This window comes from Lissotriton vulgaris, chromosome 8 (genome assembly GCF_964263255.1).
Source record: "Lissotriton vulgaris chromosome 8, aLisVul1.2, whole genome shotgun sequence".
Taxonomy (NCBI): domain Eukaryota; kingdom Metazoa; phylum Chordata; class Amphibia; order Caudata; family Salamandridae; genus Lissotriton; species Lissotriton vulgaris.
Window position 1 is genome coordinate 746,527,672 of NC_141696.1, and position 13,877 is coordinate 746,541,548.

Sequence of the window (13,877 nt, forward strand, 5' to 3'; positions counted from 1 at the left end):
GTTCTAATAACCTTATACAGATCCTAATTGAAAATGCAGAAAGAAAAATAGCTAAACTACTAGTGGAAATTCAAACATGTGAAGATGAGATTAAAGAGCTTAATTTACCAGAGTCTACAATTAAAAATTACACTATATTGGATGAAATACTTTCCAACTTACAGGCTGATATCAAACGTAGAAAAGCCAGAAAAATCAAGCGTGACGAATATGATTATAAAACAGGTCTCATTTTTACATTTGCACGTCGGTTTGATCACCTGGTAGATAAGGAGAAAGCATCCAAAAGAAATGCTACACCTTCTAGCTCAGAGGTTCCCTCATCCTCTAGTAGCATGTCAACTAGTGAAAATGAGGATGAGACACTGACAGGTCAGATATTAGATAATACTTTTTTCCAAGAGGTCCGTCGGTTCAGGATGGGAAATCGAGAACCAATAGGGAGAACAAGAGATACAGGCGGGGCAAGACAAGGAGAGGCACCCTGTCAGTCTCCAAAGGGCCGGAGGCAACGGGTTTCTGGGTCCGCAAAGGATCTCGCGAAAGGTGTAGAGCTTAAATATTCTTCTACTTTGCTATTGCAGGATCTGGAACTCTGGGTGTATATCAAAACAAGAAATGCTGTCTAAGTCAAACTGGCTTCAAAAGGGGTCAAGCCACTATAGCCAATCTCATGACTTTGGGCCTCATTTTAAATAGAGAAAAGGCAATCCACACATAGCTCTACATGTGTTTCATCGATTTTAAGGCAGCCTTTGACTGCGTTCCACCTGGCATGCTATGGGCCACGCTCCAGCGATAGGGTATTCCACCTTACATCCTGTAAGCCATGGAGGTAATATGCTCGGACACGTGGGTCAAGATTGAAATCGGAGATGGTAACAACAACCGGGCCTAAAACAAGGCTGCAAATTAGTCCCTCTTCTATTCAACGTATCCATTGCAAATCTTTCAACAGAGTTAGATGGGCAGGCAGCTCACGCACCGAGTTTGGGTGGTCAACAACTGTCCAACATCCTCTATGAAGATGGTTTACTTCTATTCAGTAACTCTTCAATATGCCTTCAAAAGCTACTTAACGGCCTTGGTATATCTGCAGACAAGAAAGATCTGGAAGTAAATCACAGAAAAACAAATGTGATGTCTTTTAATCAGCACATCAACAAACATTTCAAGTGGCACCTCAGTGGAAACAAAATTGATGAGACAGCCACTTATTTTTATTTAGGGGTGAAAATAGATGCAAGTGGCACATTTGCATCCCAGGAGAAGGTGATTAAGGGGAAAGCGCTGCCAATCAACCATGCATTCTCATCACTGGCAAGATCCATCTGAAGCCACAACCTGAAATCCCTGGGAGCAGTAATGAAGGCCAAACTGATACCTACCATTGCGTATGCACAGAGACAGTGTTAGGTACTGAGGCTACACTACTCGACAAACTAGTGATAGATCCTACAAACGAACCTTCCGGCTACCCAGATCGTCTAATAGGGTGGGCAGACTGCCAAGTAGGCGGGCAGGAAGCCTGCTGAAAAGCAACAGCAGGACCCCATCCACCCAGATCGAAATCAAGCCCATAGTCTTTCACCAGGTGCAATCTGCCACGTGATTCCCACAGTAAGAGCATTAACCTTTGTGCTAGAGTGTCAAATCTGCTCTGTGCCACAACCACACTAACTAGTGAATCATATATTTATACACATTGATTCATAGAAACACAGTGGCCCCATTCTATAAAAATCACATTAATTGATTCAAGGAATTAATTTTTTTACAGACATTTATTTATTTATCAAAGGAATTTCATATGTATGTCAGCCCGAGCAAACCCTATGCATCTACATCATGTCCACTCAGACCATCAATAGATAAGGTACAGACAAGGCAGACACATTACAACTTCTCACAGTTTTAAACTTCACTCTTGGTTTAAAATAGCCCACTGTCCTCACAAAACTGTGACCATACCTATAAAAGAAACAAAAGGTTGCTTACTATTTCTTTTGTTTCATGTGCAGAGAAAACGTCCAATAAAATCTAACATTTATAATTGTCCCTTGAATTAAATATTGTTCCATAATGCATCCGCTCCTCACTGTGTCTATTATTATAATGCTGTTTTATTTATATATTCACTTTATGAAGTGTTTCACTCACTAATGACATACTGTGAAGCATAGCCGTGTATTAGGAGGTAGAGAGAGGACCAGATAGCTAGCCCGTATCCCCGTATTATATATAATTTAATCAAAAAGAGGCTAGCTGAGGTGAGGGGGAAGAGGGTTGTTTAAACAGTATTCTAGTTTAAAGGTATTCGTGACTCAGTTTTGTTTTGTCAGACGGTTGTGGCACCTGGTAGGTGTGCTCATGAAGCCCTCACCCACCAACCTAGTTGGTGGCATGCTTCATCATCGGGCCCACCCAGTGACACCTAACGTGTCCCGGGTGTGCTACGACGCCTGGTAAAAAAGGGGTATGTCCACTGAGATTTAGGAGACCTATAGGGAGAAAAATGACAACGCTTACCTATGGTAGGGGTGGTTGTTCGATCATACTCACAGGATTACTGACCAGAGCTTGCTGTGGACCTGTAGTGCCTTCTTCGCAGAACCGGTGAGTAGTGGCCGGTGCTACTGGGTTTTATACTGTGGTTGGCTGATTGAAGGCGTGTACCTGTATAGTGATAGAGATGGTAGATAGACTCGGACTGCCGAGTCATGATGCTACTCAGGTGAGTCAAGAGAGCTATGCGCATGCTCAGAGTATGCTCGCCGGGCTCGGCAGTAGCAATGCATGCGCAGGTGCATGCGCGTAATGACAGGCATACGTGAGTCTGTCAGGCTAGGTTACTGAATAAGTACACACTAAACGGTCACTTATTGTGTAATAAGTACACACTAGGAGTTCTATCAATAAGAGCAAGGTTTCAAGGTTATGGGACCGTGGATATTTCATGGGGGGCCATTTCCATCATTCAGAACTAATGGATTATTGCTCAAGGGTTTGAAATGACAGGCTGATGAGGTTGCCTTGTGGTTATACAGTAGACAGGGCATTCCATGGGATGGCATCATTCAAGCCGTCATTGGCAGTGGAAAGGCGATATATCCATCGCTGTTCCTTCTTGAGAAGTTTTTTGTCGTTGTTGATGGGGCTTTCAGGGATTTGTTCAATCACTGTCCAGTTGAAGTCATTGGGAGTATGGCAGTGAGTAATGAAATGGTTGGTCAGTCTGCTGATGTTTTTCTTGCACCGTATTGTGCTCCGGTGTTCAGTTATTCTGGTTCTGACTTTTCGTGTTGTCATTCCCACATACCGCCGGCCACACGTGCACGTGATCATGTATATCACGCTGCGTGAGTTGCAATTGGTGTGGTTCCGTTGGGTCCAGGTTTTGTGTGGTTCCGGATTGAGAGTTTTGGTATGGGTAGTGAGATGACACACACTGCAGTCGTTGCACGGGTAGTGTCCAGCGACTTTCGGCAGGCCCCAAGCATTCAGGATCGTATTGTCTTGAGGTCTGGGTGGTGGTCTTGGTCGGGTGCTTACCAGTTGGTCTTTCAGATTATTGTTCCTTTTATATACAAACCTGGGAGCATCCCAGTTTCTCTGCCCGGAATTGATTATTCTCCAGTGTTTTTTGATGATCTTACCTACCTCGTTGGATGCTGTATTATAGGTGGTGACGCAAGTTATAGGTTGTTCCTCGTCCTCCTTTTGGATGGTTTCAAGGAGTGCGTCACGGTTTTGATTTCTTGCTCTCTTGTTTGTCTTCCGAATGAGTCTATCTACCATCTCTATCACTATACAGGTACACGCCTTCAATCAACCAACCACAGTATAAAACCCAGTAGCACCGGCCACTACTCACCGGTTCTGCGAAGAAGGCACTACAGGTCCACAGCAAGCTCTGGTCAGTAATCCTGTGAGTATGATCGAACAACCACCCCTACCATAGGTAAGCGTTGTCATTTTTCTCCCTACAGGTCTCCTAAAGCTCAGTGGACATACCCCTTTTTTCTCCCATATAGGATCAACTTCTTTGCCTCTTCAATAACCTTGAAGAATTAATCCTTAAAACTAGCATAAGAAAACCACTTACGCTCTCTCACCTTCTCACCATTTTCACTACTACTGTGAATACCGCTGTTTTAACCTCCCCACCTACGATGTTCTAGTGCGATTCTCACAATAATGGTACCACCAATACCATTACACCTTAGCCGCTTATAGCCCACACTCCCTCGCTATTAAGTCGGCTGTCATGAGTTCTCATGCATATCCTCCAAGTGACTCTTTCCCTGTATGTTTTGTCTTTGTCCTACTTGTTTTCTGTACAGGTGGTCTTGAGAAGGGAATCCCCCCTCTCACACATAGATACACTTTAGGGCATGTAGACACATAGTCTGTATCACACGTCCACTAGTTTTAACTACACACACTTTTTAATCGTCCTGAAGAAAGCCAGCATATCCATAAGGCACTGGCTGAAACATGTTGACGTACCAAGGACGTGGGAGGTCGTAACTCGCCTCTAACGTCCACCTGCCTTATTTTTAACCGCTGACGGAGGCCCAGGTATTAAAGTCTGTCCTACCTTCGGGTACTGGGACCCCCGCCAAGCCGTTTCAAACTCACATCCAAAACATTCTTCACCGCACACACAGTGATATACCTGCTCCGCTGTCACCAGGGGTCGTAGCACACCCGGGACACGTTAGGTGTCACTGGGTGGGCCCGATGATGAAGCATGCCACCAACTAGGTTGGTGGGTGAGGGCTTCATGAGCACACCTACCAGGTGCCACAACCGTCTGACAAAACAAAACTGAGTCACGAATACCTTTAAACTAGAATACTGTTCAAACAACCCTCTTCCCCCTCACCTCAGCTAGCCTCTTTTTGATTAAATTATACTGTGAAGCATACAATTATGCTTCTATCTTTCAATATAAATAAATGCAGCCCTTTCACAAATGATTATCTTGTATAAAATATGTTTGCCAAGCAAAATCAACCAACCTATCAACCCTAACAATTATGCACATACCTCACGAGTACCTTGTTGAGGGTCATCCAATGTTCGGATACAACAAGAAATTCTTGGGGCTTTTTTTAAGGAATTATGCATGTATGGCTGTTTGTGCTATTTGTGTAGCACTAACCCAGACAAAAGTCAGAGAAGACATACAGGTTCAAAGGCAAGGATACAGTCAATGAATTTTTGGTGAGGTGGTTCACTAACCAGTGGTTTTTGGAAGCGAAAGCGTACTGTTACAGCATTGTGATGTAGTGTTCTTTAAAGAGGTACCTCTTCTACTGTTTCCTAAATTGGAACAAGGTTATGGCTGTCCTGATAAATACATAGATGTAGTTCCAGACCCTGGGTAATAGACAAAAAAGGCCCATTGTCTCATGTTTTCATTGTTATACTCCAGTCTCTAGTCGGATAGTGTCCTGGCTGCAGGTGTGCTGAAAGTCACTGGACACAGGGAGGTTGTCAGCCAGCTAGGAGGAGGTGCCAGTAGTGACGTGTTTGTAAATAATGCAGCTGGTTTTGAAGGTGGTGTGGGCTGGCAGTGGGAGGCAGTTGAATTCCCCAGGGTAGTGGTGATGTGATCATATTTCCTCAGGCCCTAGACGAGATGTGCTGGGACGTGTGTGATGTCCTTTGAGGGACCCCAGTAAGAAGTCTTAGAGACAATGGAACAAGGTCTTTCCACCATTGAGATGCAAGAGTATGAGTTCCTTAACAACAGCTCTGAAATTGTGTTTTGGAAGGAACAATTTCACTTTTGTTAGGAGAGAGCTGGTATCATGCCATTTTATTTTTCTTGATTATGTTTTCTTCAAGATAAGGTACGCGTTCAAGTTGAATTCAAATGACTTCATGGTGAGTGAAAATTGGGTTTCCCAGCCATCAAGTTTAATGTCATTGCAACAGAGTCTGACTATTTCTTGTTTGTTGTTCTTGGCAAATAACAGGAATTCTATTGTGCTGGGTTTGAGTTTCAAGTAGGTGCTTGCCATCCAGGTTCGAATGAGGTGCAAGCAATGTTTGTGGCATAAGTTGTCTGGAGCAGAAGAAAAGTTCAAGTTGATTTATGCATTGTTGGCATATTAGTGATTTTTAAGGCTGTTATTGCTGATTAGAGCCTCTTTGGGCTCTGTGTGGAGGGTGAAGTTTATGGGGGACTTGATGGAACCCAGAGGGACTCCCCTGGTGATAGAGTTGCTGTAGGACCTAGGGATGACTTAATGAATGAAATGATGTTAGTTGGAATGATAGGGGGATGTTTCTAGTGAAGGATGTGAAGTATGTTGCATGTGAATCCCATAAAGTCTTCAAGGTGTGACTAAGAGTGGAACAGTCAACGGTGTTGAGGACAGCTGAAAAGTTCAACAATTACAGAAGGCAGGCATTATTTTCAGCTGTCATTTAGAGGGTGGTGTCTATAATGGATAAGGTAGCTGTCTCTGTGATGCACAGTGACCTGAAGCTAGCTTTGTAGCTATAGAGGAGATGGTCGGCATTGGTTGGCATTGGTGTGAGCTTGCAGCTGAGCTTAAACTGTGTTGTTAATGATCTGGCCGATGATTTAGAAAGATGTCTTGAGTGATCAAGATGCTGACAATGGCGAGTGGAGGTGATAGTACTTCTCCCACAATTCTTTGATGAAGACTGGGGTGCGACATTGTCGTCATTGAGCTGGCTTTCAGAGAGTTCCATTTTTCAACGATATCTGCTTTTGATATGGCGTCAAAAGATAATTATTGCAGATGCTATGAGAAGGAGTGGGTCTAGGAGGAAAAGTACGATTACTGATGTCTTTGTGCTGTTGATCTTCTGTAGTTTGATCACGGAAGAAGAAGTTATTGGCATTGCACTGTTGATTGATGCAGTTAGGTTTGACTTGTACCTGACGTTTTATGAAAAATTGTTCCATACAACTGGATCTCACATACTAAAAAGCTATTCATTCTCTTTTTTTAATTTTGCCCTAGGAACAGCAAGAGGTGACTGATGTGAACTTCACAGTTTCCTGGTTTAGCTTTACAAGATGAGTACTTTTCAAGGTACTGAGGGGCCAGATTTCGATCTTAAAACAAACTAATTGGTTCATTTAGGATGTAGAGGTGCTGAAACCCATTCTCCGCATGTCTTTCCATGGCGGTCCCATCGCCGTGGAAAAACTGGCTACGGCCTGCATCATAATCATGCCGGCGGAGCCTGGCCCTGCACCGGCACCATTGTAGTGGTCCTGTTCCGTCCGCTAGGCTGGCGTGCGGACTAGTATCGGTGGAAATGTGGCGGGCGGAAAATGTTACCGCTGTGGTCATCTCCGCTATGCTAATGGGACCGGTGGTTTTCCGGGTTGCGATCGCAGGCTGATGTCCACTGCCAGTCCGGTTGTTTCCACCGCCGGCCCGGCGACAGCCATCTGTCCGTCATCCTAATAGACCCCTAAGTGTTGAAGTGTTGAGAGGACCTTAACGACATGGCAGTCCATCTATAACTCAGTTTTTCTGAAAGTATGTCTGCCTTACCAGCGGTAGCAGCTTTGGTGAAATGATTCATGCCAAAGCTGTGGGGATCTTTAACTGAGAAGGCCTCCCCAACTAGGCTGACTCAGTGGAATATTGATAGATCTGTAGACGAAGGGGCAGCTGGTAGAGGCAGAGTAAGTACTGCTGTTTTGAAGCTCTTTTCAAGTTCTCATACATGAAAAGTGAGCTAAATATTCTATATTACTCAGCACACCCACACAGCTCGGTCTCTCCACCGGTGTATATTTCTTTTTACCTGTAGTAGCTATGCAAATCATGTAGCTGGATCACTGAAATAATATCGAGGGACAAGATATCGACTTGCCAAAATATCGTGGACAAAATATCGACAGTCAAAATATCGAGTTTGTATCTACAAACAGGTAAGTACAAAAATATCGAGTACAAAATATCGTTAACAATAATATAGATGTAAAAAATATCGACTTTATTAAAAACAGTGTTAAATTAAATTAATATTAAATTTTAATTACTAAAATATACTTAAAATACTTAAATTAAATTATAATAATTAAATAATAAATGAAAATAATAAAAATAATTTTTTACAATCTTATTTGTTGACCTTGAACCCTAAAATATACCCCTTTACCCAAAAAACCCAAAACTGACCCTGAACCCTAAAAATACCCCTTTAGCCAAAAAGTAAAAACTGACCCTGAACCCTAAAAATGCCCCTTTACCCAAAAACTGAAAACTGACCCTGAACCCTAAAAATGCCCCTTTACCCAAAAACTAAAAACTGACACTGAACCCTAAAAATGCCCCTTTACCCAAAAACTGAAAACTGACCCTGAACCCTAAAAATGCCCCTTTACCCAAAAACTGAAAACTGACCCTGAACCCTAAAAATGTCCCTTTACCCAAAAACTGAAAACTGACCCTGAACCCTAAAAATGCCCCTTTACCCAAAAACTGAAAACTGACCCTGAACCCTAAAAATGTCCCTTTACCCAAAAACTGAAAACTGACCCTGAACCCTAAAAATGCCCCTTTACCCAAAAACTGAAAACTGACCCTGAACCCTAAAAATGCCCCTTTACCCAAAAACTGAAAACTGACCCTGAACCCTAAAAATGTCCCTTTACCCAAAAACTGAAAACTGACCCTGAACCCTAAAAATGCCCCTTTACCCAAAAACTGAAAACTGACCCTGAACCCTAAAAATACTCCTTTACCCAAAATGTATCAATATTATTTAATTACCAAATAATTATTAATTAACAATAATAATAAAGTAAATATATTAGCACATTAGCTGTAATTATTTTAATAATTAATATTATTTTTTCCCAATTAATTACTTAACAATAACAAAAAATAATATATATTAAAATGTACTCTAATTAATGTAATTAACTAATTATAATTAATTAATTACCAATTAATTACTAATACAAAATATGTACAAAATTAAATAAATAAATTAACTAATTATTATTAATTAATTATCAATTAATTATTAATTATAAATATTTACAAACATATATTAATTAATTAATTATTATTAAATTACTTCCCACCCTATTCCCCTATAAACCCACAACCCGCTACAGAATTACATTACGCAATTATTAAAAAAACAAAATTCATTTAATAAAATATTTTATAACATTATTACACACTTTTCACACATATTATTACATTAAAATACACTATAAAATATTATATATTATTAAAAATTCGATATTTTTGCTATCTATATTTTACACAGTCGATATTACTTCACTTACCTGAAAAACGATATTTTTGTAGTCGATATTATGTCCAGTCGATATTTTGTCCAGTCTATATTTAAAACTCGATATTATGTCCAGTCGATATTTTGGAGTCGATATTTTGTCTGTGCACCCATGTAGCTACTTTGGGTTTTAAAAGAATTGACTACATCTACACTGTACAGCACTGGAAAACTCTCCACTATCAGGGGCAACCAACAGGGCAAGTGGGGTCTGGACCACTTAAGTGCAATCCAGCACATTCCTTATTCTGAGCCCCACAGCACGTGTGCACAGAAGTTTCCTGCTGACCTATCAAACCCGCTAATGCCACCCTTCTACAAATAATGAATTGGTCTCGTCCACAGGCCTTTCGGGAATATTTCCCATCCCATCTGCATCCTGCCAGCCCATCTACAGGTTTCATGGCATCACCCTACCCCACATTGTCCTGGCTATCCTCTCCAACGCCAACTGGTGTTCCTAGGAGTGTGGTGCCTTTTGTATACCCATTTTATTGATGTTCACCTAAAGGACAAACAAGAGTTTGAAATTGTCCTGGGGAGGCAAGGCAAAAAAATAATTAAGTAGTTTCAGAAAATTTGAAAACATTGTGTCCTACCCACAGGGTCAAACTTTCTGATTTTTGCAAGCACAATAACAATTACACACAGCCCACTTTAAATATTCCTTTCTGACTTGCCTACAGTAAAATCTTTTTCACATTACTGACTTTCATGAATTTTGCACATGATGACACTTACACAATTAGCTATTGAACTTGGTACTATAGACCCAATCCGACATAAATGAAGGGATTTCACATTAAGACAAAGGGGCTCATTATGATTGCGGATTTTCCGCTTCCTCCGGGCTGGCGTAAAATCCGCAGCGGGCCCACCAAAGACCCACCGCCACATTAGGATGGCTGGTGGGTCCTGGTTTCCGTCCGCAGCTTTTCCTCCGCGGTTGGCTTACAACCGCGGAGGAAAAGCAATAATCTGGTGACGGTGTCTCTCAGACACCGTCCGCCAGATTAGTATGTGCCTGCAAACATGCTTTTCCGCGGCGGCTTTTCCGCCGTGGAAAAGCATGTGTAACTTCACTGCGGGGGCCCGTTGCGGGCCCCCTAGGTGAAGGGGGGGTGGGGGGGGGGTGCACATGGGGGGTACCCCCCTGCATTTGTATGCAGAAAGCGGCCTGCCTCTTTCTGCATGCAAATGCAATGTGTGCATTTTTAACATTGCCGCGGGTGCAGCTTGAAGCCGCAACCGCCGCAATGTTAAAAATAGAGGATGTGACCGCCACCCTGGCGGTCACATCCTAATCGCACAGGAGGGGACTCCGCAGCCCATGCGGACGTCCCCTCCTCCTCAATGATCGCGGACGGACGCAAGTCCGTCCGCGATCATAATCGGCCCCATAGTGTGTAGGTAACCAAAAGATGAGTGCAATTGCCCCCCCAGGACTTTTATTGTCCCTCATGGTAGTGTAGATATTTCCTTACTAACATTAGTATAATCAATATTCTCAATATCGTTGATTATGCTGTACATGTAATTCCTGATATTCAGATTTAAATTACATAGGTGTGTGTGTGTGTGTAAGCGAATGCACTAAGCAAGTGTCATTCCTCGCATAGGATTAGCTCCTTCACTTCTATTAGTCATCAATTGGCTTGTCAATTTGTTCTCAGCAGGGCTGGGTCGATACCCATGTGAGATTCAATTTCAGAGTGTCCCAACAGTGCAAATGTAATGTGGAACTCCATTTACCCTTTTATTTCCTATGTGTCTTTATTTTGGAAGTAATGTTTTAGTGTGGGGAAACCGTTCCTTAAGAGAACCCTTTTTGTTTTTCCAAAGTACAATATTGAAATCTTAGAAACCATTCATTCTTTTAAGAAATCTCTTGCATCTTGTAACATCACGGATAGCAAGGTAGTCTGTGAACTACAGCAATCATACTGACATTCTCCATCAGTATGGCCTTAAAAGATCCAAAAGTCCTTGAGTTGTTACTTTGTCTGTTACTTTCAAGATGACGAGCTGGATCTACAGCAATTCCACAGGCTCCCAGATATTGCACAATTTGAAAGTAACACCCTTTTCACTAAGGAAACAGTAATTAGTCTATTTAATTCCATTAAATCTAGGGCCCCTTCAGACCCATGTCTCCCAGGTCCTTAATCTGAGCGCCAGCTCAGTGGCTCGTCCACATTACTGAATGAGATACTGATTACTGGGCAGTTCTCGTCCAGATGGAAAAAGGCCTCCATTCTCCCGCTGGTGAAAAAACCTTCTCTGGACCCAAAGAAAGTGGAAAGCTATAGTCCTATATCTTGCCTCCATTTTCCTGCCAAGATATTAGAGAAGGCTCGGAAAAAGGAAATGTTATCTTTTCTAAATGCTAACTAGCTGCTCTCCTCTTCACAGTACAGTTTCAAAGCAAGCCACTGCACTGAATCAGCTCTGGTAGCAGCTTATCAGGAACTGATAATGCTAATCGACAAGGGTGGGTAAAGCTGCACTGTTTTTATTAGATCTATCTGTCATTTTTGACATGGTTCACCATTGACTCCTCATAAACCGGCTCCATTCATTCTGCTTTAGGAACTCTGCACTGGCTCTGTTGAACTCATTCCTAAGCAAAAGGCAACAGCTTGTGGAGATGGGAGACTCCAGTTCCTCTCCTTTCTCCCTCCCTTGTGGGGTGCTTCAGGGTTCTTCCCTCAGCCCCACGCTTTTCAAAGTTTATGTCACCCCCTTTATCAATCTCATTCAGAGCTATGGCAGTATTCTCCTGTGCCGATGACACACAGATTGGGGTGTCTATCTCATCGGACATTATAAATAAATTAAAAACATTCTGCAGCTGCATGTCTCAAGTTGCAAGCTGGATGCAAAGAAACTGTCTGAAGCTGAACCCGAAGAAAATTGATGTTTTGCTTCTTGGAAATGAGACCACCTTCTGCAATGCATCATGGTGGCCCTCAAATTGAGGCCCTTTACCAGTGTTGGTTGAAAAAGAGAGAAACGTTGGTGTCCTTTTTGACACCAAATCATGTTTTTCAGAACAAATAAATCAGATCACCTCCTCTGGCTTCTTTATGCTTAAGGACCTCAAAAAGTTTTGACCATGTATTCCTCAGGATCTGCAAAAGACAGGAATGACAGCACTCATCTTCTCGAATATGAACTACTGTAATGCTCTGCATCTGGGCACCCATAAACATCTGGTGAAAAAACTCTAATCTTTACAGGATGCAGCTGCAAGAATGCTCTTAAAAATTCCCAGGTTTGCATCTATATCTCAAACACTGCATGGTTTGCATTGGCTCCCAGTGAGAAAAATGACTACATTTATGGCTCTAATCCTGGTCCATAAAGTCTTTTATCAGACCGGTCCAATGTACTCACAGGAACGGCTCTCCTGGTACACCCCTAGAAGGCATCTTAGATCCAGCTCAGCCGGAATAGTAACTATCCCAGAATTAACAAAGCAAGATGGGGAGGAAAGACATTCTCCTTATGTGCAGGGAAACTCTGGAACTCACTGCCTGCAACCCTACATTCCCTACCCATTCTGCTGCAGTTTAGGAAGCAAATGAAGGCCTGGCTCTTTACTGATTCCTTCAGCTAAGCTGAGTGGCAATTTTTATTTCAGCCTGGCTGCCGGTTCTGGCATCCAATCTCAGCGCTAAGACACCCTTGGGGAATTGCGCACTTTATGAATAATCTTACTTACTCACTTAAATGTTGTATTTAAACACTACCTACCAACCCATGAAACCTAACAACACAAATTAAAATGTAATAAATAGTTCAGATTTTTATTATGGATGAAATCAAGTAATTAACTATAAAAATTAATATATAAAATAATATTTGATCTAAAAAGCAGTACCGATCTAGTTCCTAATGAACCCAACAACCAGAAGAAATACTTATGCATTATTATAATATTTAAATATAATTAAAAACACATTTCACAATCACATAAATATTTAGGAAAAATATAATACAAGTAAACAAAATAAAAAATAATTTTAGAAAACAACATAACAACATTGTAAAAACTTTAAAAATGATATACTTACCTTTGATACTTTTGTTCATAATATTTTGTTGTTAAGATATTTGACCACGTTATTATCGCCATATAATTGTGAGTAGATATTTAGATGGAAACATACTTTTTCAGCATAAAGTATTCCCATTACTCACTAACACTTCACATGAAATGTGGAAAAAACAGGAGAGTATGATAGCAACCATTGATGAAAGTGACAGCAGTATCCAGCAAAGCAGTACCACATTTTGCCTCTTCAGTGAATGCATCCCTGTGAATTTGACTTGCCCTAAAAATCTCCTTAAGGTATTTAAATAAGTCTCTTCTTGGTGTATATCTTTTGGATAAAAAATTAAGTATACTCCAAAAACATTATTGTTAAATGATGCATCAAATCTGCAGAATACAGGCTCTCTAAGCCAACGACTAAAGACCTTATTAAAGGAATGTGGTAAGAGGTGATCAGGTAAAAATATGGTTGTTTTTCTCTCTGTGATTCTTTGCTTAGCCACCCTAG